This window comes from Phoca vitulina, unplaced genomic scaffold (genome assembly GCF_004348235.1).
Source record: "Phoca vitulina isolate PV1807 unplaced genomic scaffold, GSC_HSeal_1.0 scaffold17, whole genome shotgun sequence".
NCBI classification, from domain to species: Eukaryota; Metazoa; Chordata; class Mammalia; order Carnivora; family Phocidae; genus Phoca; species Phoca vitulina.
The window spans coordinates 30893631-30920353 of record NW_022589720.1 but is presented as its reverse complement, the minus strand read 5'-3'; the positions used below and the strand labels follow the sequence as shown (position 1 = coordinate 30920353).

The window sequence follows — 26723 nt, the reverse complement described above, 5'->3', positions numbered from 1 at the left end:
ATAGTTTTTACTACAGTATGCTTCTATGTTCCTTTAGAAAAGAAACAAAGTACAGTATTCCAATAGCCTCTTCAAGTTTATGACCACCCTTGCAGACCCACAGCCAGCATGTTATTAGGAGGAAGATTCTTTAGAACCGGTCCATCTATTGCTTAGCAGACAGAGGAAGAAAATATGCTTTCCTACTCCTGGAGGCCGGTGTCACCAGGCCAACAAACTGTGATCCTGGAATGAATGGATGGGGAGAGAAGCTACTAGGTTCCTGGGCTTTTCCCTGATCTCGAGGCGAAGACAGTCAGCACCTGAGGGGAACAGTCTGGCTCAGCAAATCAGGCCTCCTCTGAACAACTGTGGACTGTGGCAGCCCTTTCTAGGGTCACTGAGGTGACAGGCCTGGGAGCTGGCTGAGCTTCTCCAACATCACAGTGTCACAGGGTTTTGCACCAGGCTTCCCCAAATCAGTTAGTCTCTGCTCAGGTCGAGGGTTTTTCAGGTCCCCTGCCCTGGAGCCTTACAAGGAAAGTCACCTGGTTGTCCCCAGGCTGTCTCCAGAAGCACTCAATCTTTGCTTTGCAGGTGGGTCACCCTCCCCTTCCTGACTACAGTTGGCTAATATTTCCCTCCCTCCCCCTGCCCCAAACTTCTACAAACCAACTCCTCAAGGGCCCATTGAGGACCTTGAAAGGAGAAGGGAGTTGAGCACCTGTCCTGAGCCTACATGCTCTCGAAATATACGGAAAACTGTTTATAGATGTTACCCCTCCCCCCTTATCCACGGTTTCACTTTCCCGTTTCAGTTACCTGCAATCAGCTGTGGCCTGGAAACATGATTCTCCCTCTGCCATATTGTCAGAAGGTAATTAGTAGCCTGACTCCGCGTCAGGCACCTAGGTGAGTCCCCTCACGGCACCTCCTCACATAGACATGCTATCATCTAACAGTGTCGCAAGGAGGGTGAGGACAGGACACTAAGACATGAGAGAGACCACATTCACATGACTTTTATTACTGGATATTGTTGTAACTGTTCTATCTTATTATTAGTTTATTGTTATTCATCTCTTACTGTGCTTAATTTAAAAATCAAATTTTTATCATGGGTGTGTATGTATAGGAAAAAACACAGCATGTATAGGGTGTGGTACTATTTCAGGCATTCTCTGGGGGTCTTGGAACATAGCCCCGGCTGAGAAAGGGATTCTGCTGTATTAGATTGATTGTTAAGTAGTTTTCCTTCCTCCCCATACATTATAAGTTCTTTGAGAATAGAAACTTTATCTTTTAATTCTCTCTTATCTGCTCTCTCTTTATCATGGTGATCAGTTGGCATTTCAAATTCAGTAAATATCTTCTGCTCCCAGAATTCACGTTTAGACCACCTTTGTGGACGATTCCAAGTCATACCACTAGATGGGGAACGTGACATATTTCTCCTGCCCGAAAAAAAGCAAAGGAGGGTTCCATCAGGTGACTCTGGGACTTTTCTATCTGAATTTTGATTGCTGTTCAAGTTTGGGAAGGATCTACCTCATTTGAAAGAGGTGGGCAAAAAAATCTCACTTACACCTTAAGAAATTGTTTCTGTGGGTGAGGGAAAGAATGAATAACTTCCCAGCCCTACACCTCACAGCATTAGCAAAGTGTTTATTTCAGAAAGTGAAAAGAACAGATGTCGGGGGTCGGGGGGGAATGTGCTAAAAAAAAACACAAAAAAACAGAGTTCTTCTGCCAAGAGTTATCGTCTCGGGTTTTGATTAAAAATTCCACTCAGATGCTATTTTTTACATGCCATTTAAAAAAAAAGTCACCCCCAATTCCGCCTCCAGGATGGGCTGGAAAACTTACTTGTGATGCTTCATTGACCTTGGCTGTCCATCTTGTTCCACTGAAATGAGCAGGTTATTTTCTCTAAAAGTAAATGCCTGAAACTCTATTATAGATGCTAATAGATAAGATGAAACTGCTCTGTGTGACCACTATTCAAGGGTTAAAGGTCAAAGTTCACGTTCACTTTATTAAAGTATAATCTGGTGCCTTGCTCAGTTCAGCATGGTGCTGGTTCATCTTTCATCCTGCCCTGTAAGGAAGGTAGAAGAATGAATCCAAGGGGAATTCTTCTAAATTAGTTTTAAAAATTGCCTGCATCAAACACTGAAGAGACACCCAGAGAATTTAAATGCATCTTTCATTTTGGAGGAAAAGATATAATGACTCAGGTCAATGAAAGTATGCTTTGGGTTATTTAACCAAATAAATAATATTTGATTTTGTTGAAGAAGCAACTTCTGAGATGTACACTGACCTATAGGCAAGAATGAGTCCCTCCTGGTGTACATCTGGTGTACCAGACTTCACCAGCACAAAGGTTGGCCGTAGACCTTTCCACGGGTCTGCATCCTGGACTTCCCCAGAACATGGAATCACATTCCCTTGTAACAACACTAGTTAGGAAACCACAATAATGTGGCTGGTTTAAATGAGCATTTTTGTCTGGCAGGCCTAGGAAGTGCTGCTCTCAGAACTCCCACTGTGGTTGTCCACTGATGTTTCTTTTCTTGGGAAGCAGGGGATGGACTGGTGGCTATATCTGAGGTCTTTTGATCATAGGAGGGGTGTTAGCACCTGTCAGAACTGTGTTTCATTCATTCTGCCCAAAGAAGATATTTCAAACAGGGTAACTTAACAGTTAAAAAGGCAAAAAAAAAAAAAAAAAAAAAAATTTAAAGGTAAAATTTTTAAGACTCCGCCAATAAAATAGGCATGGAATTTGGGAGAAGGCCGAATTTGTGGCTACCTATGTCCCAAAATTAGCAGTACCATACACTGACAACTCGATTGGAACCTTTGGAGGAGTCTGGGAACAGCAAGACAAAGACGTCTTCTTGGGTGATCGGCAAGGATGGTGTTCTTTCCTCCAGTCAGCTTTGCGGACAGCTGATGTGTAAGCAAGAGTGGAAAACAGAGCAGATGCCATGTCCTGGCAATGGCCTGATTATGCTCTGGGCATCACTTTGGCCAGTTCCTGATGATGAACATCCTTCTTCCTTAAGCCAATAGATGAAATAATATACTATGTGTTGAGAACATACCTGTAACAGTCACTTGACACAGATTATCTCAATCTTCATAGTGATCCTATGGAGTGTTAATATTAACTACCTCCATTTTACAGATGAGAGAATTGAGCCCAAGCAAGAGAAATTTCCAAGGTTTCACAGGTAATAAGAGGTGGAGTTAGGATTTTAACTCAAGTAGTTTGACCCAAAGCCTCTGGCTGTATCCACTATAATCAACTATTTCTCAAAGCAAAATCCCCCATTGTATCAATAGATACCTAATGGAAATCTTATCGGCACTATCTCAGACAGAAAAAAAAAAAAAAATTTACATGTTACAGAACTAAAGGTCTAAGTAGCACAGGGACAAGGTGATTAACTCTAGGTTTAGGCACCATATCAAGGCGATATCTGCAAGAGATTAAGAAAATGAATGAGACATTTGTCAGGCAATAGCATTGGGAAGGGGAGTGCAGGCAGAAGAGTATGACATGTTTGTGTAACTGGAACCAGACTGGTTTAGCTGGAGGATAAGTCACAGGTGATGAAATGAAGCTGGCCAGTAGACAAGAATCATCTCTGATCCAGGGAGGCTTTGGTAGAATGTATTCCCCAATCTTTAGAGGTTTAGATGTTTTATTCTATGGATGATGTTGAGTCACTAAAAGATTCTAGTCATTCAATGTGTGTGGGAGGATGGTGGTGACACGATTAGGTTGTCGTAGCAAGGGTTAAGACGCTGAAAATAGTTTCTACTGCCTTATTTTCCACAGTTCGGTTGCTCCACTTAATTTTGCCATTAAACAGTTATGACCATCTCAGAGGCAGCCATGTGGCTGGGGGGGATTAAAAGGAACGAAGAACTTCCGGTTAAAAACCTCACACGTTCCCCTCCAAGGTACTGAACATAGAGTTGGATGCTTCGTTCCTACTCTCCTGCTGCTACATTACTTCCTCCATCTGATTTCCAGTAATTTAGAATTTCTCAATTGTTTCTTCGATTCAGACTGCTTGTCCGGGGGACAATGAAACTGTATTTCTCAGTATTTAAATAGGCAATTCAAGGTTTTGTTTGAGAGTTGACTTTCCTGATGCTAGTTGACAACCTTGGAAACCTTTGCACTGATTCTAGATAGCGAGCTGAAGTCTCTCTACCACTAACAGGTCAATCTTGTTTGCTTCATCCTGACAAATATAGATGTACATATGTACATACATTTATACGTAGAGAGATCTATATGTATCTATATATACATGAATACATACACAGACATATACACATACACATTCATTTCATTTTTAAACTTTATTCTTACAACTTAAAGGAAAATAGTCTTCTAATATTATGAACTGTGTATTCACAGGGTAGCAATACCTGACAGAGGTGTCCTAAGGCTTAAATGACGACATAGAACATGTCTAACACAGCTTGACCCAAAGCAGAAGCTTGCTCCTAGATCCACCGTCCTCACCTCTGGCAGATTAGAAATGGGCATAAGGAATTTTATACTGTAATTTTCTGGATAGTGTCAGACAAATGATGGAAGTCTACCTCAAACTACATTAAATGAGAAAGAATTTTTTCCTTTGGGCTTTTGGAATAAGGAATTTCAGAAATGACTGGATCCAGGGCCCCAGTTTGATCAGGTCCACTAAAGCTCCCTTCCCCTTCTCCTTCCCCCACCCCTCCTCCTCTTTCCTTTCTTCCTTCCCTCCTCTTCCTTGCTTGATGTTAGCTAGATTCTCAGGAGGCTTTTTCCCAGAAGTGACAAGAACAGTTGCCAGCACTAGACTTAAACTTTACCAGCTGAGCAGTCTCAAAAAGGAAGAACACTTCTTTCCAATACCTTCAACAATGTCCCAAAAGGCTACCATGACCTAAAAGTCATGCAAGTCCTGGGAATCATTAGAAAGTTATTATCACAACCTCTTTGTGTCAAATTGAGGCATTGTGCCTCGAATACTACATGGAACTCAGGCAAATTCAAATAAGGAAAATGAATAAGCTGGCAAATGTTCAAACAAAGGCAACTACTTTGACCAAAGGTGTGAAGAGGACTCCATATTGGGTCATAAAACAAAGATAGGTTCCAACTTAGGAAAACAAGGGCTTTAAGCTTACATGCAATAAATTCAAATATATTAAGTCACTAAAGTAGAAAGACCAGTGACTAGTGCCGTACGGCGAGAGAGACACACACAGAGGGAAAAAACTCTTGTGAAGATGAAGGCAGAGATTGGAGGGATGCAGCTACAAGGCAGGAACTCCAGGAACTGCTGGCCACCACCAGCAGGTAAGAGGGGCAGATCTCCCTCCGACCTTCCAGAACTGTGAGAGGAAGATGGTTCTGTTGTTGAAGCAGTCCAGTTTGTGGTAACGTGTTACAACAGCCCTAGAAGACTAATAGAGATGGCAGTGTGGTGCAATGGAATGAAAATTGAAATTCTAAGTAAAAAACTTTGGTTCAGTCTACTCTTTTACAACCCATGCTGAAGGCCAGGTTATCATGCTGAGAGTTTTATTTGTCTTACCTGTAAAGTGGAAAACTGGAAGATGGAAAAATAATATTTCTCCTGCCAACTGAGAGGATTATATGAAAATTGGATCAAATGTTTTGAAATACTCAATTTTTTGAAACGATACTGAGTACTTCAAAACGTGTTCAGAGGAACTTGAGGGTCTATAAAGATGGGTTCTATGGAGAAGCAAGCTGGGAAAATCCTACATTTATGACTTTTCTCCAGAAGACTCACAACACAGGCTATTATATAAAAGGCAAAAGGAAGACTGGTAACTTGGAATCTGTTTAGTCTTATTTAACTGTCTTCCCCAAATTTACTTAACCATGATATATTGCCTTTGATGAACTCCAGTTAATATCTTGACAACGCTTGTCTGCCTTGGGAGCAAGTTTGGGAAACACTGCACTAGGCCATCGTAGGACACTCCAGCTTTTGAGGGTATGCACTCAGGAATTGACGTAAGATGAAATGGAGAACTCTTGGGAACTCTGCAGAAATCATCTGGTGGTGTTGCTGCTTTTGCTTGTCATCCAAGTGGCTACTTTGATTAGAGCTGGAAGAGCTGTATAACCGGAGTGACAGGTTTTGCAAAATGTATGCCCCATCCCCCACCGCCAGTCCAGGAACAACAGAAGTACCTCTGCTTCCAGAAAGATGGCAGGAAGGTAACCGACATTTGTTAAGACTCCTCTGCATTCTGGGGCCCATGACAGGCAGATTCATTTCATGGAATCTTTGTGGTCTTAATGTTTGCATCCTAAAACCTACATCTGAAAAAGATATTTAGGTATGAACATATATTTCCTTTAATTAAAAAAAGACTTAAAATCACATTATTTATTAGCATTTTCAGTGGCAATAGAACATAAAATAAGTAAGCACTTAAGAGTCTAGTCCAGAATTGCACATCTGTTTTTACATTAGAAAGAGCCAGTCAGGACTTACATCTCACTGGACCATCAACCGTTAACTGTCCTAACAATTCAGAGCTACGAGCCAATTCATTCATATGTCTTGGCTGTGAGAATATAGCCGTGGCTGTGATAGACATAGTCGCTGGCTTCCTGGAGCTTGTATTTAGAGGAAAGAGAGCAAGCACAAGGAAAGAAATGAGTATAAACATACATAAGGTGATGACAACACTGTGGGGAAAAATTAAGCCGAGAGCTGGATTTGCGAGGTGAGTCTATAGTTTCATATGCTCTGTCAGGGAGGGCCTTGCTGGGCGAGGGGCTTTGAGCAGAACCTGGTGGAAATGCAGGACTCGTCAAGACACCTGAGGAGGGAGAGGATAGAGCCCCGTGGAGGAAGCAGCAAATGCAAGCAGCCAGGCTGCAGTGTTCCAGCAAGGAACAGCGAGGAAGACCAGTGCGGCTGGAGCAGAACAATTAAGCAGTAGAGAAATAAGAGATGAGGTCAGAGCGTGGAGAGTGGGAGTGAGGACACAGGTCGTATAGGGCTTCACAGGACATGGTAAGACTTTGACCTTTACATGGAGTGAGTTGAGAAGTTATTTAGGGTTTTAAGCAGAAGACTGGTATGATATGACTTATATTTATAAATGTCATCTATGTGGATGATAGGAGTATGGTGTGGGGAAGGAGAAAACTGTGCAAGTAGGAAGACCAGTCAGAGGCTGTGGATCCAAATTACTCTGAGTGATGACAGTGGCTCAGACCAGGGCTACAGCTGTAGGGATGGGGAGGAGCGGGGATGTGTTCTGAAGACAGAGCTGACAGGCTTGCCTGACAGAGAGCACGGGAGGGATGAGAGAAAGAGAGGAGTAAAGGATAAATGTGCATTTAGACCGAAGCATCTAAAAGGATGAAGGTCTGTTGAGATGGAATGACTGGGCGAGAACAAGGATTTTTTCTGCACTCTCTCTCTCTGTCTCTCTCTGTGTCTCTGTCTCTCTCTGTTTTGGCAGGAGGTGGTAGGCAGGTGGAGAAGGGAGAATCAAAGGTATGGTTTGGGACAGATTCAGTCTAAGATGCCTTTTAACATCCAATCAGAGATGGTTAGTTGGCAGTAAGATATGCTAATATGGTGGTCCGGGTAGACTCTGGGCTTGGTGTCATCTGCTTATTCATGGTACTTACAGCTGTGAAAATAAAGGACAGGAGACTGAGTCTTGGGGTTTACCAATATTTAAAAGACCATTTTTATACGTGAGGTTCGGAGTGGCATAGTGGCCTGGCTCGGGCAGTATGGCTGGCAAGTGAGCAAATCAGGGTGCTCTCTCAGAGCCCGTGCAGTTCCTCATCATGTAGCATGTTTATACTCCTATCACGAGACAGGCAGTTCAGCAGGGGATCTGAAAACACTGCTGTTGTCTCCTGAGGATGGGTACTCTATGGGAGGATTCTAATGAACCCAGTGAATTGGCAAGAACCAGTATTTTAAACACATTGATTCCACTAGGCATATAAAAGCAAACACTCTTGATTTCTTGGGGTACAGATAAAAAGCTGTAGTTCCAAGATCATAAACACTATGTATCACATTCTGTCTAATATATAGAATCATTTATTGAGTGTTACTGTATCAGGCACTTTGCTAATCATTTCTATGCTGGATACTTCCCATGCCTCTCCATGTCCTCTCTCCATCCTGCCCCCCACCTCCACGGTGGCTGAGATACTGATCATTATGGGTCCTATCAAGCGGCTCCCTTAGCCTCTGTTCCACACAATAAATTCAGTCCTTACCCTTACCTTCTGGTCTTAGAGGGATGGTTGGGGGAGGGGTGTGTTCCTCTATTGCTAGCCTAAGGATACAGAACTAACCATTATGCCACTTTCCTTAGAGCCTACCTACAACTTTATAAATTGTCCCTTTCTTAAACTCTCTTCAAATTACCCCCATTTGATTACGTCATCTCTTTCCTTTGAGAACCCTGAGTAATACAGTGTTAGTGTGTTATCTTATTAGCCCTCCCCCGTACACCATGTCAGTATGATGTAGTTATAATCCCCACTTTACAAATAAAAAAGAGAGGTCATTTGCCTGAATGCACACCAAACAGGGGCAGTGAGGATTTAAACCCAGGTTTGTCTAACTCCAAAGCCTGTACTCTCAACCATTTTACTATATTGCCACGCAAAGCAATTCTAATCAATAGTAATTACAAAATCACAAGCAGTTATGAAATTATAAATAAATCAATTCACAATGTATTTAAAATAATTTTAAAAATAATTGCGTATTACAGAATAGCATTTCATAAGCATTAGCTCATTTGATGCTTACTCTAACCCCGTTATATTCACCACTAGAGATTTTTAGAAGTGGGGCTTATCCTCTGATAAGTATCCCCCTCCCCAACACTTCCCTCAAAAAGAACTTCCACAGGAAAGCCTCAGTGAGCAATCTGGTTTTTATAAAAGATACAAGGGTGACACACAGGGAGACAGATGCCGACATATCCCATGGCAAACAAGTTCATAATTTCCTAGTAATTTTTGTCCTCCAAGTTCCTTCTGGTCCATTCTACCTGTGAGGGCTCAACTCTCCTCCACCTTTGCTGTGCTCCACTCTGATCATCCGGCTCCCCTCTATCCTAGGTCCCCTTCCTGCCCCAACATTTCTGTTCTCCTCCCATTTTTACAAATATCAATGTTCTATCCCAAGTATATACCCCAAACTGTATACCTAAACCCATCCGGATTGGGATTGTAGGCGAGTCTTCCCTTTGGCATAATCTAACTTCTTAAGAGAGCAGTTAAAACTATCTATCTATCTATCTATCTATCTATCTATCTATCTATCATCTATCCTCTATCACCTGTCATTCCCTATCTGGGTATGTATGTGTGTATAACTATGGATGTGTTTTGCATTACATCAGTCTCTAGAAGAGGTTAGAGTGTGAGATTTAACCTCCAAGCTAACTAGTCATTCTGCAACAATTTTATGGTTGCAGTCAGAGGACAGGAGGAAAGAAAGAACTAAGAAAGAGAAAATTAGAATTTAAATAATTCTTCAATGTCACAACCAGTAAGTGGCAGAACTGGGATGTGAATGCTCCAGAGCATGTGTTAATTTTTATGTTATATGGCAGTGAGAATGCTGTAGGCACACAAATGTTTGGGATTTTTTTCTCATTGACAAGGAAGGAAAAATTAGTCATATTTAATATATAAGTTAGGTTTAAGCATTTTCAACAGATTATACTTCTTTGCCAGGAATGCCATGAAACCGACAATTTTACAAATGTCTGCGTGCAATGCACTCTGGTTTGCTTCTGTGGTCAGTATCGCCAATAGGTAGAAGCAGACCAAGTTTTAGCCATCAGGCTCTTGAAAGCATTTGACAGTCACTGTGATTTGCTAACCACTAGTCAACACACCAAGATTTTCTGAGAATCTGTCCTGTGCCCAGTTTCTGAGCCCAGAAAACTTTGCATGGGGCTTTAAAATTTTAACACATTTTCGTTCAATCAAAACAGAGGTATGAAACAGTCATTCACTACATAAGATAATACATACTTCTGTGTCAAATTGCATGTGTGAACTACAGATATCAAAGAAGAAAAAAAGGTCAGAGTGGTCCAGAGGTGTTCATGGATGAGGGAAGATGATACCCTTAGAGTTAGAGTTTTGATGACTCCCTTTCTGGCTTCCATCCTTTAGTTCAACATTCTTCTGAAATAAATTTTTAAGCAAAAATGGCCACAATTAGTACTAAAGGTAACAATTGTTTTCAACATTTTCAGTTGTACAGAGGGTTCTTGCCACTTTCGATGTCCAAAGGAGGTTAGTAAGAATAGGTCCTGAGAGGGTTTTCCACAGCTGGTGTGGGGCGTGTGTCATTCCTGCAGTCATGCTCCTAGAATCTCAGCTCTCTTTAGAATCTCAATAATCGAGGGCCCTAGGCTGCAAGGAAAGCACACCAGATGTCCCCCCAAGGCCTCCTCCTTGGCCCCCTGCTCAGCCCCAGGTATCGTCCCTCCCATGGTTAATGTGCGGGCAATGCAAAATAATCAGTCCAAAATTTTTGTGGGCCCATGACTTTCAGCCTCTAATCATGCCTAGCGTGTGGCCTGTCGAGATCACGCTAGCACCTTTTATTCACTACAGTGGGGCCCTTGGAGTCCTGTATTGCAAACCCAAGTGCTTATAGGGTCACCAAGGAGGAAATATTGTGGGGGAGAAAAGAAGATTATGTACTTTTCTAGTGTTGCTTCTGAATCGTTTCCCCTCTACTCTTCATAAACCCTTCTGCTCACCCAAAAAGAAGTAGTCATCCTGCCAATCATTCCCCAGGTAGCTACCACTTGATTCTCCCCACATGCCTGACCAGAAGATCTAAACACCCTCTAGGCTGGGGAGCGGGACAGTGAAAGTGTAGGGGCCATTCCTCTATATTGGCCAGATGATGTCGCGATACCACAGCGTTAGCACATTTACAGGAAGAAACCGACGTGGGAGGGGTAAAGCGAAATTTTGGCTCTCCTTGGGAAAACTCAAACCAATAACAGGGGCTGGCAAGTTCAGAAGACCTGAAGCCTGATTAGTCTGTTAAAATCTCAGTGGTTAGTATGGTTTAGGGATTTAAGGAATGGCATTAAAATGCCATAAACATCATAATCCACAGAATCAAGTTTTGAGAACTATTGGATTTTGTTTTTGTTTTCTGGTCTTTTAAAGAAAAGAGGCCTTTTTCCTTTATGAGCTCCTTCATGGGGATTTCATTTCAGAAGCTCGGGTTTTAGAGAAATAAATAAACCGAATTCCAAGGCACATTGAGGTCTCACCAAGAGGTGGCATTTAGAAGCTGATCATGCCGGAAGTAAGCATGGGGGCTGGGACCATTAGTCACTAGTTTTTATATAGAGGTGGCTTCTGAAGAACTTTGGAGGACAAATCCCTTCTTCAAATCAACCCTCCACGCTTTGCTCCCATTTCAAAAGCGACTTCATGTTTTAAAGCAGAGATTTTTTCCAAGTGTGTTTCTTAAAGTATTCGGGGCTGTGGAGGAAGCCAGGTGGGCAGTCTCGGAGACCCCACTCTAGCTCTATTCCCATTTACTCATTTTCAATCTGTTTGAAACATTTACCAACAAACGGATTGAAATATTTAGTTTCGTAAAAGGGGTTCTGCTAAAAAAGTAAGAACGACAACAAGAACAACAAACCACCCACAAATTTAAAAACTACTGAGGCCAGGTGCCACTTTCAGTCGGCTGTGTATTAACACGCCCCCGTGCAGTGTGGGCAAGAGGGCAAGAGCAGTGCATTCACGACTTGCTCAGCAAAGACCAGGGCTCTAAGGATGGAAGCCCCAAAGCTCAAATGTGATGGGGCGAGGCGATGGGGAGGACGAAGGAAGGCTAAGCCCCAGGAAGGTGACATATTTTAGGTACTTGGTAGAGTGTGCAGTAGAAGAACATGGAAATTTCCACGGAAGATACTAAAAGAGGCAGAGAACACTGAAAGGAGTTGATACATAACAGTAATGAAAGATTCAACCGAAATGCCAAGTAAAGTAATGTCACATATTGAGTGGAGAGGCCTTCAGGCAAGATGCAACCTTCCAAGGAAATCCCTAGGAACCAGTTACAGGATCTTGGGCCTGTCATCCACTTCAAGGGTGTAGAGGGTCCCCAGATGGGAAATTAAGAGGAAGATGGAGAATAGCTTGAGATAGAGAGAGTGGTACTTCGAGCTCCAGCCACCACCACAGGGGGAGGCAGGGTTGAGACCTGGCTCCTCACTAGCGAGAGGGGTTTCAGAGGAGATGACATTGTGAATCTGCCTTTGTTGCCTGAGTTTGGGAAATTTCTCCAACACGTGCCAGAGCAAAAGACCCTCTGCTTTTCCATGGGAGCAGAGGGAGCTGCAGCAAGGACGGAACTGTATTCCCTCCAACTGCAAGCCAAGATATATAATGCCTAGGGCCAGGCAGAGGAATGCTAGCCTGGGGCCTTTTTATATGGGATCTTAATAAAAGGCCTAAAAGAATTTTTGCCTGAGGACAAGGGAATCCTTACTGAGAGGATCTGTATAAAATAAAGCACCAGAAGTTTGAAGGCTGGGGTGGGGTAGTGAACAATAGGCCAAAGGTGAAGAGAGTTGTTTGATGCTATCCAATGGGCCAAGTAGGTTGGGAGTCCTAGCAGAGTCTCTGTGAGGCTCTGAGAACAAAAGCCATGGACAGGCATGACAAGTTAAGTTTTTCCTGTCCCCTTTATCTGTCTTCTCCCTTCCTCAGCCCTAGCGGCAGAAAGAACAGCTGTTGTGTGGCAGGAAAGGTCGGCAGGGAAGCTAGAAGCTCACGACACCCCTTTCACCAGACAGACTTGTCCGGTGCCGACTCTGGCAAGTGGATGACAAGTCGTATTTTTGAATGCAGATTGCAGTGTTAATTAATGTATGACTGAAGATCCTACTTTCTGAAATAGGACCGTGTTTTGTAACTTAAGCAATTTGGGATTTCTTTTTATAAAATAAGAAACGACCAGAAATGTCATGGTGCCTGATAGTTTTCTTCCAAAGGCAGAAAAAAACAAAAAACAAAAAACAAAAACAAAACAAATAAACCAAAAACATTCCCCAGTGAATTAATCTTAAAGTGGCAGTGGGGTAAAATGCCTTTTCATTATAGGCCTGATAAGTAGACTTGTTTATTGCACCAGTTAGAGGTGTTTGTAAGAGAGTTGACACCCCTGCCACTGTGCTGTCCAGGGCAGGGCTTGACCCTGACCTTGCAAGTAAAATCCCCGTACACTGTGGTCAGGGCAACAGTAATAAATGGAAAAATCCTTGGAGGATTTGGGAGGTTGATTGTCTGGTGTCTTCTAGTTTCTCCTTGAAAAAGATTCTTGCAGATACGTTCAGCTAGAGGCCAGCATTCTCTATGACCCCACACTGCAGCAGAAAGAAGACTATCTCATATACATATATGTGCATATGTATCATATCATATAAAGATACATTCATATCTATCTGTATATCTCTATGTATATATCTATTTATATACGTTTGAGTTTTTTTGTTTTTGTTTTCTTAAAATGGACTCATGAGAAAGGGAAAGGGAAAGGACTTGGTTTATAGGGAGATAGGACACAATGGTTTACTTACCCCAACCCTAAAAGTTCTTCTGTTTTCTTTTCTTTGTTTGTTTGTTTTTGTTTTTTATTTTGTTTTTTTTGAGGTGGGGGGAAGTAGTTTAGGTCTCCTGTCAAAATACAAACTATCTATCTGAATCTGTCTTTGCTTCTCTTAGCAAGGTCATTCACAACTTCTCACGACAGGGAAACATAGTCACAGAACAAGAAAGAAAACGATCTCTTAGGAGAAAATGAAGTTTGCATTCATAGGACCAAAAAAACAGGCACGATGTAACAGACTGTAAGATTAACGACACGTCGTCTATTAGACTCAGCAGGAAATGGACTGGAATGGATGGCTTGAGAATGACAGGAAGAAGAGCCTTGTTTCCTTGGGGTTTTAGGAAGCATTTCTAATGAGCTGTTTTATTCGTAAAATATTTCTGAATATTCTATCAGAACAGCAAATAATAGTCTTCTGAAAACACATCCAGTTCTGTTCCTTGACCCACAGATGAGGGAAAAGCTTGTGTGTCATGATAGCTGGAGGAAAGACAGTGCATTTCTGGGTCCGATAAAAACAGAGTGGCTTTGATGACCATCATCTTCGAGTTTCACCTTCTCAAAGGGGATTTCATGGGGCATTTACTCATTCACACAATAAATGCCTGCAGTTAGAGTCACATCATAGTTTAGAGGACCAGTCAGGCTCCATCCTATTGCTAGCTGAGTGATGGTAACACTGAGCCTCAGTTTTCCTACTTTCAAACAGGAATGATAGCAGTCTTGACCTCATCGGATTTTTGTGAAGATTCGATGAACTAATGTTGACCTCGTGGCCATGAGAAAGAATTGCTCAGGTTTCCTGTTGTGGAAGTGTAACTGATGAACAAGCCCAGCTACTATCCTTTTGGATCTACTGTCATATTCCCACAGGGCTGCTCCCAGCCAATGACCAACCATGGTGAGGGCACCAATGCAGGTCATTTCTATGAGATGGGGGACTCTCGAAAAGATGACTTTGACTTGAAGACTCTCATTGGGTTGGCAGAACATTTCTTGGTATTATACTGCAGCGTGAGACCAATCCTCCTTCCTCCTTCTCTCCTTCCACAGTGTCAGACCATCATTGTAGTAGGAAGGCTCCTGCCACTTTCTGCTACTCCCTCCCCTTCTAACCTTCACAGGCTTTTCACTCACAATTAATCTTACATTGCATCTCATCTTAATGTGTCCAAACTAACACAGTTGATTAAAGACCAGCATCTAGTATATAGTACATGCTCAATAAACATCACTTCTCATTATTAAAGGGAGTGATGGATTGCATAAACATGGACTGCCTGCTGCAATTCAGAAGAAGTTCAAGTCACTTCAAACCAAGACATTCAGAAAAAATTTTATATAGGAGAAAGATTTTGAGCTAGTTGGAAGAATCTTTAGAGTAAGGTTCGCTAAGACTGGGGAAAGACAGTTTGAGCTAGGAGAATGATAAAAGCCAAACACAGAGACGGAGAAGTGGAGATGCTTCTAGATTGGCCAGAACGTAGGGTGCATATGCAGTTGTGGTGCCGTGAGTCCAGTCAAGTAGGTTGGGGCTAAATTGTGGGAGGGATTTATATCAGTCAATTTTGCCTGTTGTAAAAAGCAAACCCCAATTTCAGTGGCTTACAACAGACATTGTTTTCTCATTTGTGTCACACGTTGGTGGCCGGGGATCAGCTGCTATGGCTCTATTTCTTGCATCTTCTTGTCTTATTCTGAGTCGCAGGCTGAAGGAGCAGACCCTACTGGGGAAACATGGTTTCTCAAGGAAAAGGACTGACAGAAACATACAATGGCTTTGGAAGCTTCTGCCAGAGGCCAGATATATGTCATGCCTGCTCATATTCCAGTGGCCAAAACAAGTCATATGGCCAAGCCCCATATCAATGGGGCAAAAAATACCCCACACAGGAGACACGAAATGTCACATTGCATTGGATGTGGATGTGTGATCCTCTCACTGCAAGGGGGGCTGAATAGTTGGTACCAATAAATCAATCTGCCACAGGAAAGAAATTAATCAGTTGACCAAATTTAAACATTTAATGTTTTTTTTTTAGTTGGCCAGTGATATCATCAGGGTCGTCTTCATGTACTGAGGTGCAAGTGGAATGGGAGTGTGGAGGGCACCTGGGTGGCTCAGATGGTTGAGCGTCTGCCTTCGGCTCAGGTCATGATCCCAGGGTCCTGGGATCGAGTTCCGCATCGGGCTCCCTGCTCTGTGGGGGGCCTGCTTCCCCCTCTGCCTGCTGCTCTCCCAGCTTGTGCTCACTCTCTTACTCTGTCTCTAATAAATAAATAAAATCTTAAAAAAAAAAAAAAAAAAAGGAATGGGAGTGTGGAGAGAAGAATACCGCACTGGTGCAAGTGGGAGAAAATGCCAGGCAGGCTCCAGTGGTGACAGCTGGATTTGCTCAGGCCCTCTGCTCCAAGACCCAGCTCCCTAGTCTTTATTCTGAGACCTCCACAAGCAGACAAAGAAGAAAATCACCTGTCAGGATGAGGAACAATCAAATTACTGTCTAAGTATCTGGATATTAGAGAAGGCAGGGCCAATTCTCAGATAAAGCCTCGGAAAACTAGGAGAGAGAAGTTGAATTCTGCTTCAGAGCCCACTCTCTTCCCTCTACTTCTATGCTTCTAAGATTCTACAGTTTCCATCCCCATCAATCAAGCCCCAGCCCCCAGTGCTCTCATTTTGTCCCCCAAGGTGGCCAGGTCTCCCCACCTGTGACTCTGAACTGGCCTTCCCAGACTCTCCCAGGCAACACCCGCTGCCTCCGGCCTGACCCTTCTGCTTCAACCCACCTTCCTCAAAGAACCACCCTTGCCATCACGACTGTGACCCCCATCCTCACGGCCTGGCGATGTAACTGGTTAGCTATTGCCTTTAAAAATGCATTCACTGTAAAATGTTACTTTACTCTCCTGTCGTGAAATACTTAGATTGTAAATGTATGCCTTAGAGAGAGAATACCTTAACCTCCAAAAAAGCAATCTATCATATCAGCCAGTGGGAAGAGATAATCTTAAACAAGGGCCATTTAGGAGCAGATCTTCAACCTGATCAATAGGCGAGTGTTCGGTGTGTTTGTGGCCCAGCTCAGCCACTCCCCAGCAGGGCCTGTGGAGTGTGTCCCACATGGTGTCTTGGTCCGCACAAGGTGCAGATTGACCAGATAGACCCACACAGCATTCTTTAATCCTGTAAGTGCATTTTAATGTGAGTAGTAGATTCAGAGCTGAGACCAATGTCAAGGACCATTCTCCACCCTAGAGAAATTCTCAGCAGTGTCAGTTCGCTTGCTCTACTTCCTCCACACCCATGGACAAACTGTTTCTAAGTCACTGTTTTTCACGGGATTCAAAAAAGAAGGTCATGTCAGAAAAGGGGGGGTGACCCCAAACCAGCACTGGGGTCTGGCCTTGTGGGTCTGGCCTTCTCTTGAGACACAAGATGTCTTTCACCAGGGAGTCATCACTGCTCTGGTGCGGGCAAATCTAGTTCTTTCTTCTTCTTCTTCTTTTTTTTTTTTTTTAAATTTCCTTCTGACTCAATTCTAACATCTGACCATTGGGTGAATAAATAACCTCCCATCTTCTTACCCGGGACATCAGTTCACATAATAACCATCTCCTTCACGTACAGAGAGGCAGAGGCCGCCAACCACCGCTTCCAGATTTTCTTTTTGAAGTAAGTAGTGCATCTCGTTAGACCTGAACATACATAACCTGGGGTCAACTACTCCGGAGCCACTTCTGAAGTCGGGTGAAGCTTGGCTGGAGAAGTCACCTGGAGGCCTGGTTACTGTGACTTGGAAGTCCCACCACCACATTGGTGCCACAGTGCCTGGGACTCTGTGGGACTTTGGGCACCAGGATCCCTTCCACAACAGAGAGAGAGAGAGAGAGGGCCACTGCTCCTACCGCAGGTAAGTGAAAAAGCATCTGTGTATGAATAAAGTTTGCAAAGTGTGTGTGGAGTAAGGCAATAGAACAGGGCAAGACAGAGAAACCTGAGCTGTGAGCCGCTGGGACACTTGGACTGACTTGGCAGATGACAGGTTTTGTTACAGATTTTTAAAATAATGTTGCTTTAAGAACAGAGAGAAAACCAAGCCAAGAAACATCAGCAGTAAGTTTTCCTCCTTTTTCCCCTTAAGATACGCTGAAGCCAGGTTTAATTTTATGTCAGGAAAGAATTCCCTCCTGAGACTTTCCTGGCCACGGTTCAGTTGAGGATAATGTTTTCCAGCCATGTTTCCAGAGTCCCTCAAAAGTTGAAAGGAAAATAGCAAACAATCGTGAAGCCTTAGCTTGGAAGCAGCAGGGGGAGCTGTTATGATAAAGAAATGGGTGGATCCTCCTCTACCAAGGCGATCTCTGATATCCAGTCAACATGCCCAGCAGGTTGTTTTCCAGACCAGGGAGTACCTACAGGATGAAATATTTAGAGACACCAGCAGCTTCTACACCACTGATTTCACTGCAAAGCCTTATATGTGATAGTTTAAATCAAAAGGGGAAAAAAAGAGTCTTAGATGTTTGTACAAGTTGCCGGCAGCCTGCAAAGCGTAACAGCATCCCACAATTACTTTCATCACCACGAAATGAAGCCTATCTCAGACAGTGTATTGCAATCCCAGAGTCTCCGGTGGAAGTAGATGTTTAAGATACAATTCCCGGGGTATAAAAAAGAGCCGTTATAACAACCTCGCCAAAATGTACCTACTCTTAACATAAAAGGTATTTCGATGTGCCCAGAGTACTTATTTTTTCGGTAATTCTGGTTTTCAAATTACTTGAGCCCATTTAAAAATTGAGGGGGAGGAAGGTAAGGAAGCCAACCTCACTGTTTATTATTAGAAATAGTCTCTGTTCTCCTTCGTGTTGGGTTGTTTGAAGTCCTACGTGAAATCACACACTGTTAAGAATTAAACGACTACTAATATTTTAGGCAATCTTTATGCTCACCTACCTCTGATTACTTGTTTCCTTCTAGTGTTGGCAGAACCCTTAAATTCAGAACCTGCTGGAGCTACATTTGACATTATTGGTATCTCTCATGTACATTTCCATGACTTTTGCTTCTACATTATTGTCAAGGATGACCCCCAAGGGTAGTAAATGTTGGCTTCCAGGGAGAGTCAGGAAACCAGAGTCCAGGATAAGAGGGAGGTAATGGGAAATGGCTGGAGCATAGGAAATTCCAGAGAAGAGGCATCTTTCCAGGAGGAAGTTGAAAATCAAAGGTCTCTCTGACCAAGTGTATGGGCAATACGATCACCTTAAAGGCTGATATTATATGGTCCAAGGAATTCCATTATAGTGGAGTGCCTCAGGTTTTCAGACAGATTATGGGAAAATGATCTGAGAAAGCAAGATATCGTTCAGAAAATAGACTTTCATGAAATTAATACAGGGCTGGCAGGAACAGAATTGACAAACAAGTGATATAGAATGGAATATATAGGTAGGCAGTGGAAGCAGAAGAACTGAGAGTACAGAGAAAGAATCAGACACAAGTTGTTCAAGAATGACCTAGTCTTCCCTCAGAATACTTTTGGGAGAAATTACTGTTAATATCCTATAACATAATAAAATATCTTGCGTTTCTGCCCTTGAGTGAAGATGAACAAACATATCAGCTACTTCCAAACATGGCTGGTTTACAGTAATATACCTCCTAATCAACAGGGTCCTCAGTGATTCCAGCAAGTTCCTGATCATTCGGCAACTGGTTAGGTACTCATTCTAAACTTTGATCTGAGTAGGAGCTGCCAACTGTCTTTGCTTTATCCTTATACTTTGAGTCAGAATCATACTTTGGATTAGAACACGATTGTGCATTCCTACGTGTCTTTCATGGGAACCTCTGACCATGCTTTGATCTCCAGAGGGTTCACTAGAGATATAGCAATGGTGTTACTCCTTGGAATCAAGAATAAATCAGTAATGGAAAATTTGCTTTGATAGTGGTTTGGGATGAAAATTTGTTCTTTCCTTGCCGAGTTTCTGTGCATTTAAATGGGTTTACATAAGTACCTAATTTACTAAGCAGTGTTAACTCAATAAGAAGTATGAAGTTTTTATGTTTCTAAATCATTCTTCCCGATTGTACTATACCGAGAATTAATTCTCTTCAGGACATCCAAGGTAGCCCCATCATTTTCCAGTTGCTTTCAGATATGAAGCCTTGGTCCAGTCAGTCATCAGGCATGAGTTTATCTTTACCTTCTGCCCTCCTCCACTTTACCCAGTACAAGTATAAACTGGCACCCTACCTGCTTGGAGGTCTATCTCAAGGAACCACCACCTCGTATTCCCATTCTAGGATTACTTCCAGAGTTTTAAGCTGAGAGGTAGGGCCGGAAAAGGGAAGAGGGTCATGCTAACAGACCTGCTATAACCTCTCTCTAAGGGCAGTAGAAACAGAGAGAGAACGTACGCCTGGAGAAGTCAGGTAGACTTCAAAGAAGAGATGGTATTTGAGTCGGCTGTTGAAAAACGAATGGCACAATCAGGCAGGCAAAAAACGGAGGTGGGGGGAATGCATTTTAAGCAAAGATAAAAATGGCATGTGCAAGGACAAAAGATATGAAGATGGTGGTGACTAGTGCATATGCCTTTGGGGTGGGTGGGGAGAGTGTGGGGAAAGATGGCTGGCGGAGCCATTGAGGCTAGACTGTAAATGGCTTTGTAGTATCTGTTGAGGAGCTTGGGATTTTTCTGTATATGAAATGAGGAATTATCAAAGGTCTTAAAGAAAGAGGATGATATACAGAATGTCTGACTTCAGCACAAGAGAGATAAGAAACTAGGGCATTTTTAGGAGATCACAGCTGTGATCATCTGGAGGAGAGCTGTGAGTGCATGAACTCAACATATGGCAATGGGGAAGGAAGAGAAGGAGCACCTAGGAGAATTTTTAATAGTAGAATTAAATTGAGGATGAGTTGGTGATTTTAAGCTTAGTGCTGGGTGTATAAAAACATTCTCATTGAGGTGGGAACACAGGAAGGGCTAGCTGAGAAGATACTGGGTGCAGTTTGGGACATGTTAAGTTTGAGGTGACTGTGGGACATCTAAGAGGAGCTGCCCAGGGGGCAACTGGGTGGGAGTTCAGGAGAGAACTCTAGGCTGAATGTGGGAAAAATCAGTGAATAGATGAGGCTTGAAGCTAGGCGAGTTGATGTGAGAATGTCCAGTTAGAATATGTAGAAAGAAAGCAGGATGTTAAGGCGAGAGCATGGCAAGGACTGTGCCAGGTAGGAAAGGAGCTAGTGAAGAAGGGTGAGAAAAAGTCATCAAGAGAAGAAATCAAGATGGGACCAGTGACTCAAAAGTAAGGTGGGAGGAATCTCACACAAGACAGTAGTTCCAGTGTTAAATGTTACAGAAAAGTTATGTAGGATAAAAACTGAAGAAAACGTTGTAAAGAAATCAGGCAGTACTTGGGTGATGCCAGCTTTAACCAGGCCATGGTTTTCTTTGGTTTTAGGTATTTGAAATGAATGTCTTAAAATAGCTGTTTTAGAGAATTTTAGCTGTCTATTGGATCAGAAATCTCTGCAGATGCTGACTTTTTTTTTCTTCATAGTACATGAAATGTGCTTATATCCTTACATTTTTCTTTAGGATAAACAGTTTTTGAGCAAATAAGCAAAAAGGAAGAGACATTCATCTTTTTTTTTTTTTTAAAGCATATACTATACATGAAAAAGGCCATTACTGAAGGGTTGGAAGTGATAACAGCAATTTTTCTCTGTAGGAAAGGAAATAACTTAGATTCAGGAAAAGTAGCTTGCTGACAAGGCATTCAGTCACATGGCTCCCCAAAGGAAGTTAAAGGATTGGTTTTTTAAGGTCATAGTTCTATGGAAAGTAAAGCTGATGTTCACTTGAATAAAGCTTTTTTCAGTTATACTGAAGTAGACTGTCAAAATAACCAGCAGAAACACAGAAGGATGGGGTGGTAATGTCTCCCTCTGTGCTCCAAGCTTCTAATGTCAAATTAGATTATTTGCTGAAAGAGCAAACATACTGAAATGTGATAAGAAACTGGATATAGGATATTTCCCTATTCAATATCCTTGTCCCATTCTATGCAAGTAAATACATATTTTCTTGAACAAAACATCAAGAATAAAAGGTTTTCAAAAGTATGGCATTCTCCTTTGGTGAAGAATTGGACCAATGGTTTACCATTTAATTTGCAGAAGTTTTTCTTATATTCATAAATGACACATTATCAGATGATTGATTCTTTTATTTGTTACTTAAGAAATAACAGAACTCAGAAATAACAGAATTTAAGAAAGTCTCAGAATATATGTGGACTCAAAGAGAATGAAGGAGAAGGGAGATAAGATTAATTAAGGACCTAGATACTTCAGATGCATATTGAGAACTATGGTATTATTAGTGATACAGTCTGAGAGTTGTGTCTGTGACTCAAAAGTGAGGTGTCCTCAACATTTGGAGAGGTCTCCCAGGCTCCCCAGGCCCACTTAATGGTTATCTCATCATAATATGGTTGTCAATGAACTTGGACTTGTTTTTATTCTGGATCAAGGATTATTTGGATCTAAGAGTAAGTGGGGATGAACAAAGTGAAAGATTATCTCAGGTACCTCACTGTGGATGGCTTCTCTTTTTCAGCATTCCATTTCATGGCTCTCTTTTGGAAAGCAAGCCTGCTAAACTATAATAAAAGCATAGGGTGTTACCTAGATAACTCGCATTTTCCTAGAGTTGTATCTTCTTCTTTTATAACCTTGGAGATTTATCTACTCCTTCATCCCTCCTGCACAGTGAGGCATCCAAGTCAAATATCTAGACTTGATCATCACACAGACTCAAGTTTCAATACCAACACTGTCTCTTACAAGCTGTGTACTGAGGCAAGCTGCTTGACCCCTTCCAGTAAAATGGGGATGATTAAAACGCCTTCTCTGTGGGCCTATTATAAAGACGAAATGTGATGCTATCTGTTGCACTTGGTATAGTACTAGCACAGAGCTTCAGTGGCAGTTAGGAGAAAAAAATGACTTGGATATATTCACTTACCTGGAACTCATTACTTTAAATAATAGTCTTTCCAATTTTTAAGGTCTCAAAAGAGTATACTGTCTTTCCTTTCATTAAGCCAAAAATCTATCTTATTCTTAACTTTGTCCACTAATAATTATTCTGTCCTCTGGAATACCACAAAATGAAACCAGTTTTTCAAGTATTTCTGTTCCACTCAATAGTGAAAAGTCCACTGCTGAGAAACAGAGATGAAGAAGACATAATTTCAGGCTGAAATAATCTCAGGTAATAGAGGAGAGAAGCTCTGTATGTAGCTATATACCTGCATGTGTCATGTATTGGAAGTGTTTAGGTATCCAGAGGTATATGTTGTGCATTCAATTACCATACAAATAATATGAGCAGTATAAAGGACAAGGACAATTACTGGAACACAAAGAAGTGAAGTGTATGATTGGAAAGAATTTGTTTGCAATTCTTGCCCTGAGGGACGCAGAAGACACCATCTCAGCTGAAATAGCAACCCCCCTGGGCATATTCAGAAAGCAAGGGGTTGGTTGTGCAGTTTTGCTAAAGCAGGTTTTCCGAACTGTGGGCTGTAGGCATGAAATCTTTGGGGCTTCAGAGGAGACATCAGTCTAAATATGCACCAAACATAGAGCAACAACAACAACAAATGTGTCTCACATAGAACTGTACTTTTCCTGAAATATAACTTTGCTGCTCTTGTAATTAGTAATATGGTTATAATTCTGTTTTCTCCATCTGTGAGTACTCAAAGGACAACTGCTAACATAGAAAGCCCGTGAAAGTTGTTAACATTAGAAAGAGAGCCATACCTGCAAAGTTTGGGAACTACCAGGTCAGGGCACAGACTAATGAGTAGAAACAGGCCATTCTTCTCACTTGGCAGAGCTCCCTTCCCCTCCGGCTCTATTCAAGGACATCACTCTGGCCACTCACCTCTGTGTTAACTTTTTCCTTACTACGACAGCTCTCACTACCGTCCAAGTATGCTGTGATTTCCCCCAGTCTGGAAACAAGTCATCTTAACACCGCTTCTACCCCCAACCAGAAAAGAAAAAAAATTATACTAGGGAAAAAAGTTTTGTGTATGCAGTTTCCGGTTCCTATTCCAGTATTTTCTCTGTGGGCTTCACCTTCAAAATGCATCTGCCATCTGACACATACCTCTACCACCCTGGCCCACGCCACTGCCATCTCTCTCCTCTCCTGGAGCCCAGTAGCCTCTGAACTGGTCTTGCTGCTTTGTCTGCACCTCCGCACACTTTATTCCCAACGTAGCATCTGTATGTATCCTGTGGAAGCACAAGTCAGATCGCATCGTTCCTCTGCTCAACCCCCAGTGTTTCCCATCTCATTCCAAGTGGGATCAGGGTCCATACGATGCTCTCTATCCTCAGAGTTTCTTCCCCAACCCTATTCCCAACCGTGCTGCTTCCTGGGCATTCCTCGAGCTTACCGGGAGACGCGGCCCATCTCAGATGATTACGTGACATATGCCTAATTCGCTAGTAGCAAGTTTTCTCTTTTCAGTATGATTTCCATTGCTTGTAATAGGTTAGTCTGCAGTGAAAAATTAGCTTTGCCTGTGATTTGAGAACGCTGTCTAGAAACTCCATTAATAAAACACATTGATTTATTTTTCTCTTTAATGCAGCCCCAGTGATTTACTATATATTTTTGTCACGTGACTCCTTCCCAGTTTTCATCCTCTTAAATTCTCTTTATTACTGCATGTGATTGACAGTCCCCTTCTACCTGGAAGTCTCTCTGCTTTGTCTTCAGAGACACTGGGGGCTTGCAGGTCTGCCGCCTCCACGAGGGCCCCCCAGGCTCTCCTTCTTGAGCTCCCAGCCCTTAGGTGATTTGCAGAACTCTCTTTAGCCCCTGGCTCCTCCTCCATATTCAACCTGGGAAATCTCATCCACTCCTTGATTCAAATCTCCATCTATACACTGTGTATGATTTAGGCCAGACTTCACTCCTGAGCTCTTTTCTCAATTGCCTACTAGTCAGCTCTGTTGATATGTTGCAATGTCACTTCAAATTTAACATGCCCCAAATTGGAATCATTAAATTCATTTGCAGTCAGTATTTTAAGCAAATCATATCCTCCTATGAATGCACTACCATCCACGGAGACACCATCCTAGAAATCTCCAAGTCCTTACCTCTCTGACACACTAATTTTCTTGCTGGGATCTTTAGGAGAAGGCATCTTTCCCCAGACCACAGTCTGCATCTTTGAATACAGGAATTTGCATGACTTAATGCAAATATATCCTTAAAACTGGAAACCATATCCTGCATCCAACACAGCAATCTTTGGGCACCCTAAAATGATAGATGTGGATTCTGAATATCAAAACACCTGGGTTTATATTCTGGCTCTGCCTTTTGCGGTCTTAAGAAAGTCAGTAAGCCTTCTTGATCTCGGTTTTCTCATCTACCAAGTGGGGATAATAATTATTACCTCATACTTTCTTTGGACAGATGAACTGAAATAAATTATATGCCAGTTCCTAGTGGCATACTGATACTTTCAGGAGACACTTAAAACATTTAATTTCCCTCATTCTTTCCTATCACATAAGGCAATCATACCTGCTCGAAAATTCCTCTGCTCAAGTATGTTTGAAATGTGTCCCCTCCCCTTAAGAACAGGTTGTAAAAGAAATCTACCTGTGTGATTTAATATTGATAAAACCAAAGGACATAGCTGGAGGGTGTAATTCAACTGACTTACAAGCCGCCTGACTTATTATCTGGAATGTACAAGCGATCTTCTTAGTGCAATCTTATTACAAGATGGTACATTATCTTTGTCTTGTTCTGTGGAGTAATGGGAGTTTGTCCCTGACACTCCCATACTCAGCTCATTGGAACTCTGCTCCAGAACTAGTTAATAGAATTAAAGTTGCACATTGATAGCAATTCACACCTGTGTTCCTGGTGTAACTGCTGGAGTCCAAATCCCTTCACTAGCTATGTGGCCCAGGACCAATTACTTAATTTCTCTACGCCTCAGTGCTAATGTAGGTTTGCTGTGAGGATTGAATAACATAATAAATGTAAAGACATAAGAAGGAGCATCTATTTAACACATCACTGAAGAGCCATTGAACAAATTTTCTCAGGGAATGAGCGTCATCTGGAGGTTTCTATCCATAAGAAGAGAGTAGGATGACCCAGTTGAAGGAAAATATCAGAATTATATTAAGCGGGAATTATGAGAATTGAAAGACACCTAAGAGTTTTTAAATATTGGTTTCAAATATTGTTCTATATACCTCGTTCTTTTGGTTCTGGAGTAAAGTCATATTTCTTGAATAATTTAGAGTATTAAGTACCAGTTTTGTTTGTTTGTTTTTTAAGAGGAAGACTATTTTGTTAAAAGCCCAAGTGCTATTCTTATTATATATTCCTATTTCTCCTCATTATTCACACACAGGGATGACTTTGTCCTTGGACTTAGGCTTCCATTAACAGACATTATTACCCACTTCATGCAGTTGTCATTCAAATGCATATGACCTTAAAAAGAAATATGGAACTCATCTAGGATTTGCATTTTCAAATATATGAAATTATGGCACATATCACAAGCAAATAGTAAGATGACTTATGTGTTTCAAGAATGATTTCAACTGGATAATGACAACCAACTACACCCGTATCAGTGCGATCCTTTAACCATGGGCTTGATATAAAGCCCTTCATTGTTCCCTCTCCTTCTCACAACACACCTTCCTCCTGACTCCCAGAATGTCTCACTACTAGATTCCCTGGTGGGTACTGCATATTCACTGAAGCAAAAGATCGACGCCTAGAGAGGCAGCACCTGCACACTATCTACATTAAGCCCCAATGTTCTTGGATACAGTTGGGGCATGGAATTTTAGCATCGAATAAATATCCTTTTCCCTGACCTCACCCAGCATTCTGGGGACTCCAGAAATCTTATTTACTAACTTTGGAAGATCAATCCTCTCC

At 42.1% G+C, this 26723-nt stretch overlaps 1 protein-coding gene across 1 annotated transcript in view; it reads left to right on the top strand.

Annotated features, from left to right (window-relative positions):
• Positions 1 to 17303: 17303 nt before the first annotated feature.
• Positions 17304 to 26723, top strand: part of DAB2 (DAB adaptor protein 2) — a 157323-nt gene continuing 147903 nt past the window's right edge. The window contains exon 1 of the mRNA XM_032415262.1: positions 17304 to 17605. The gene's annotated coding sequence lies outside the window, so the exon portion shown is untranslated. The remainder of the gene's footprint in view (positions 17606 to 26723) is intronic.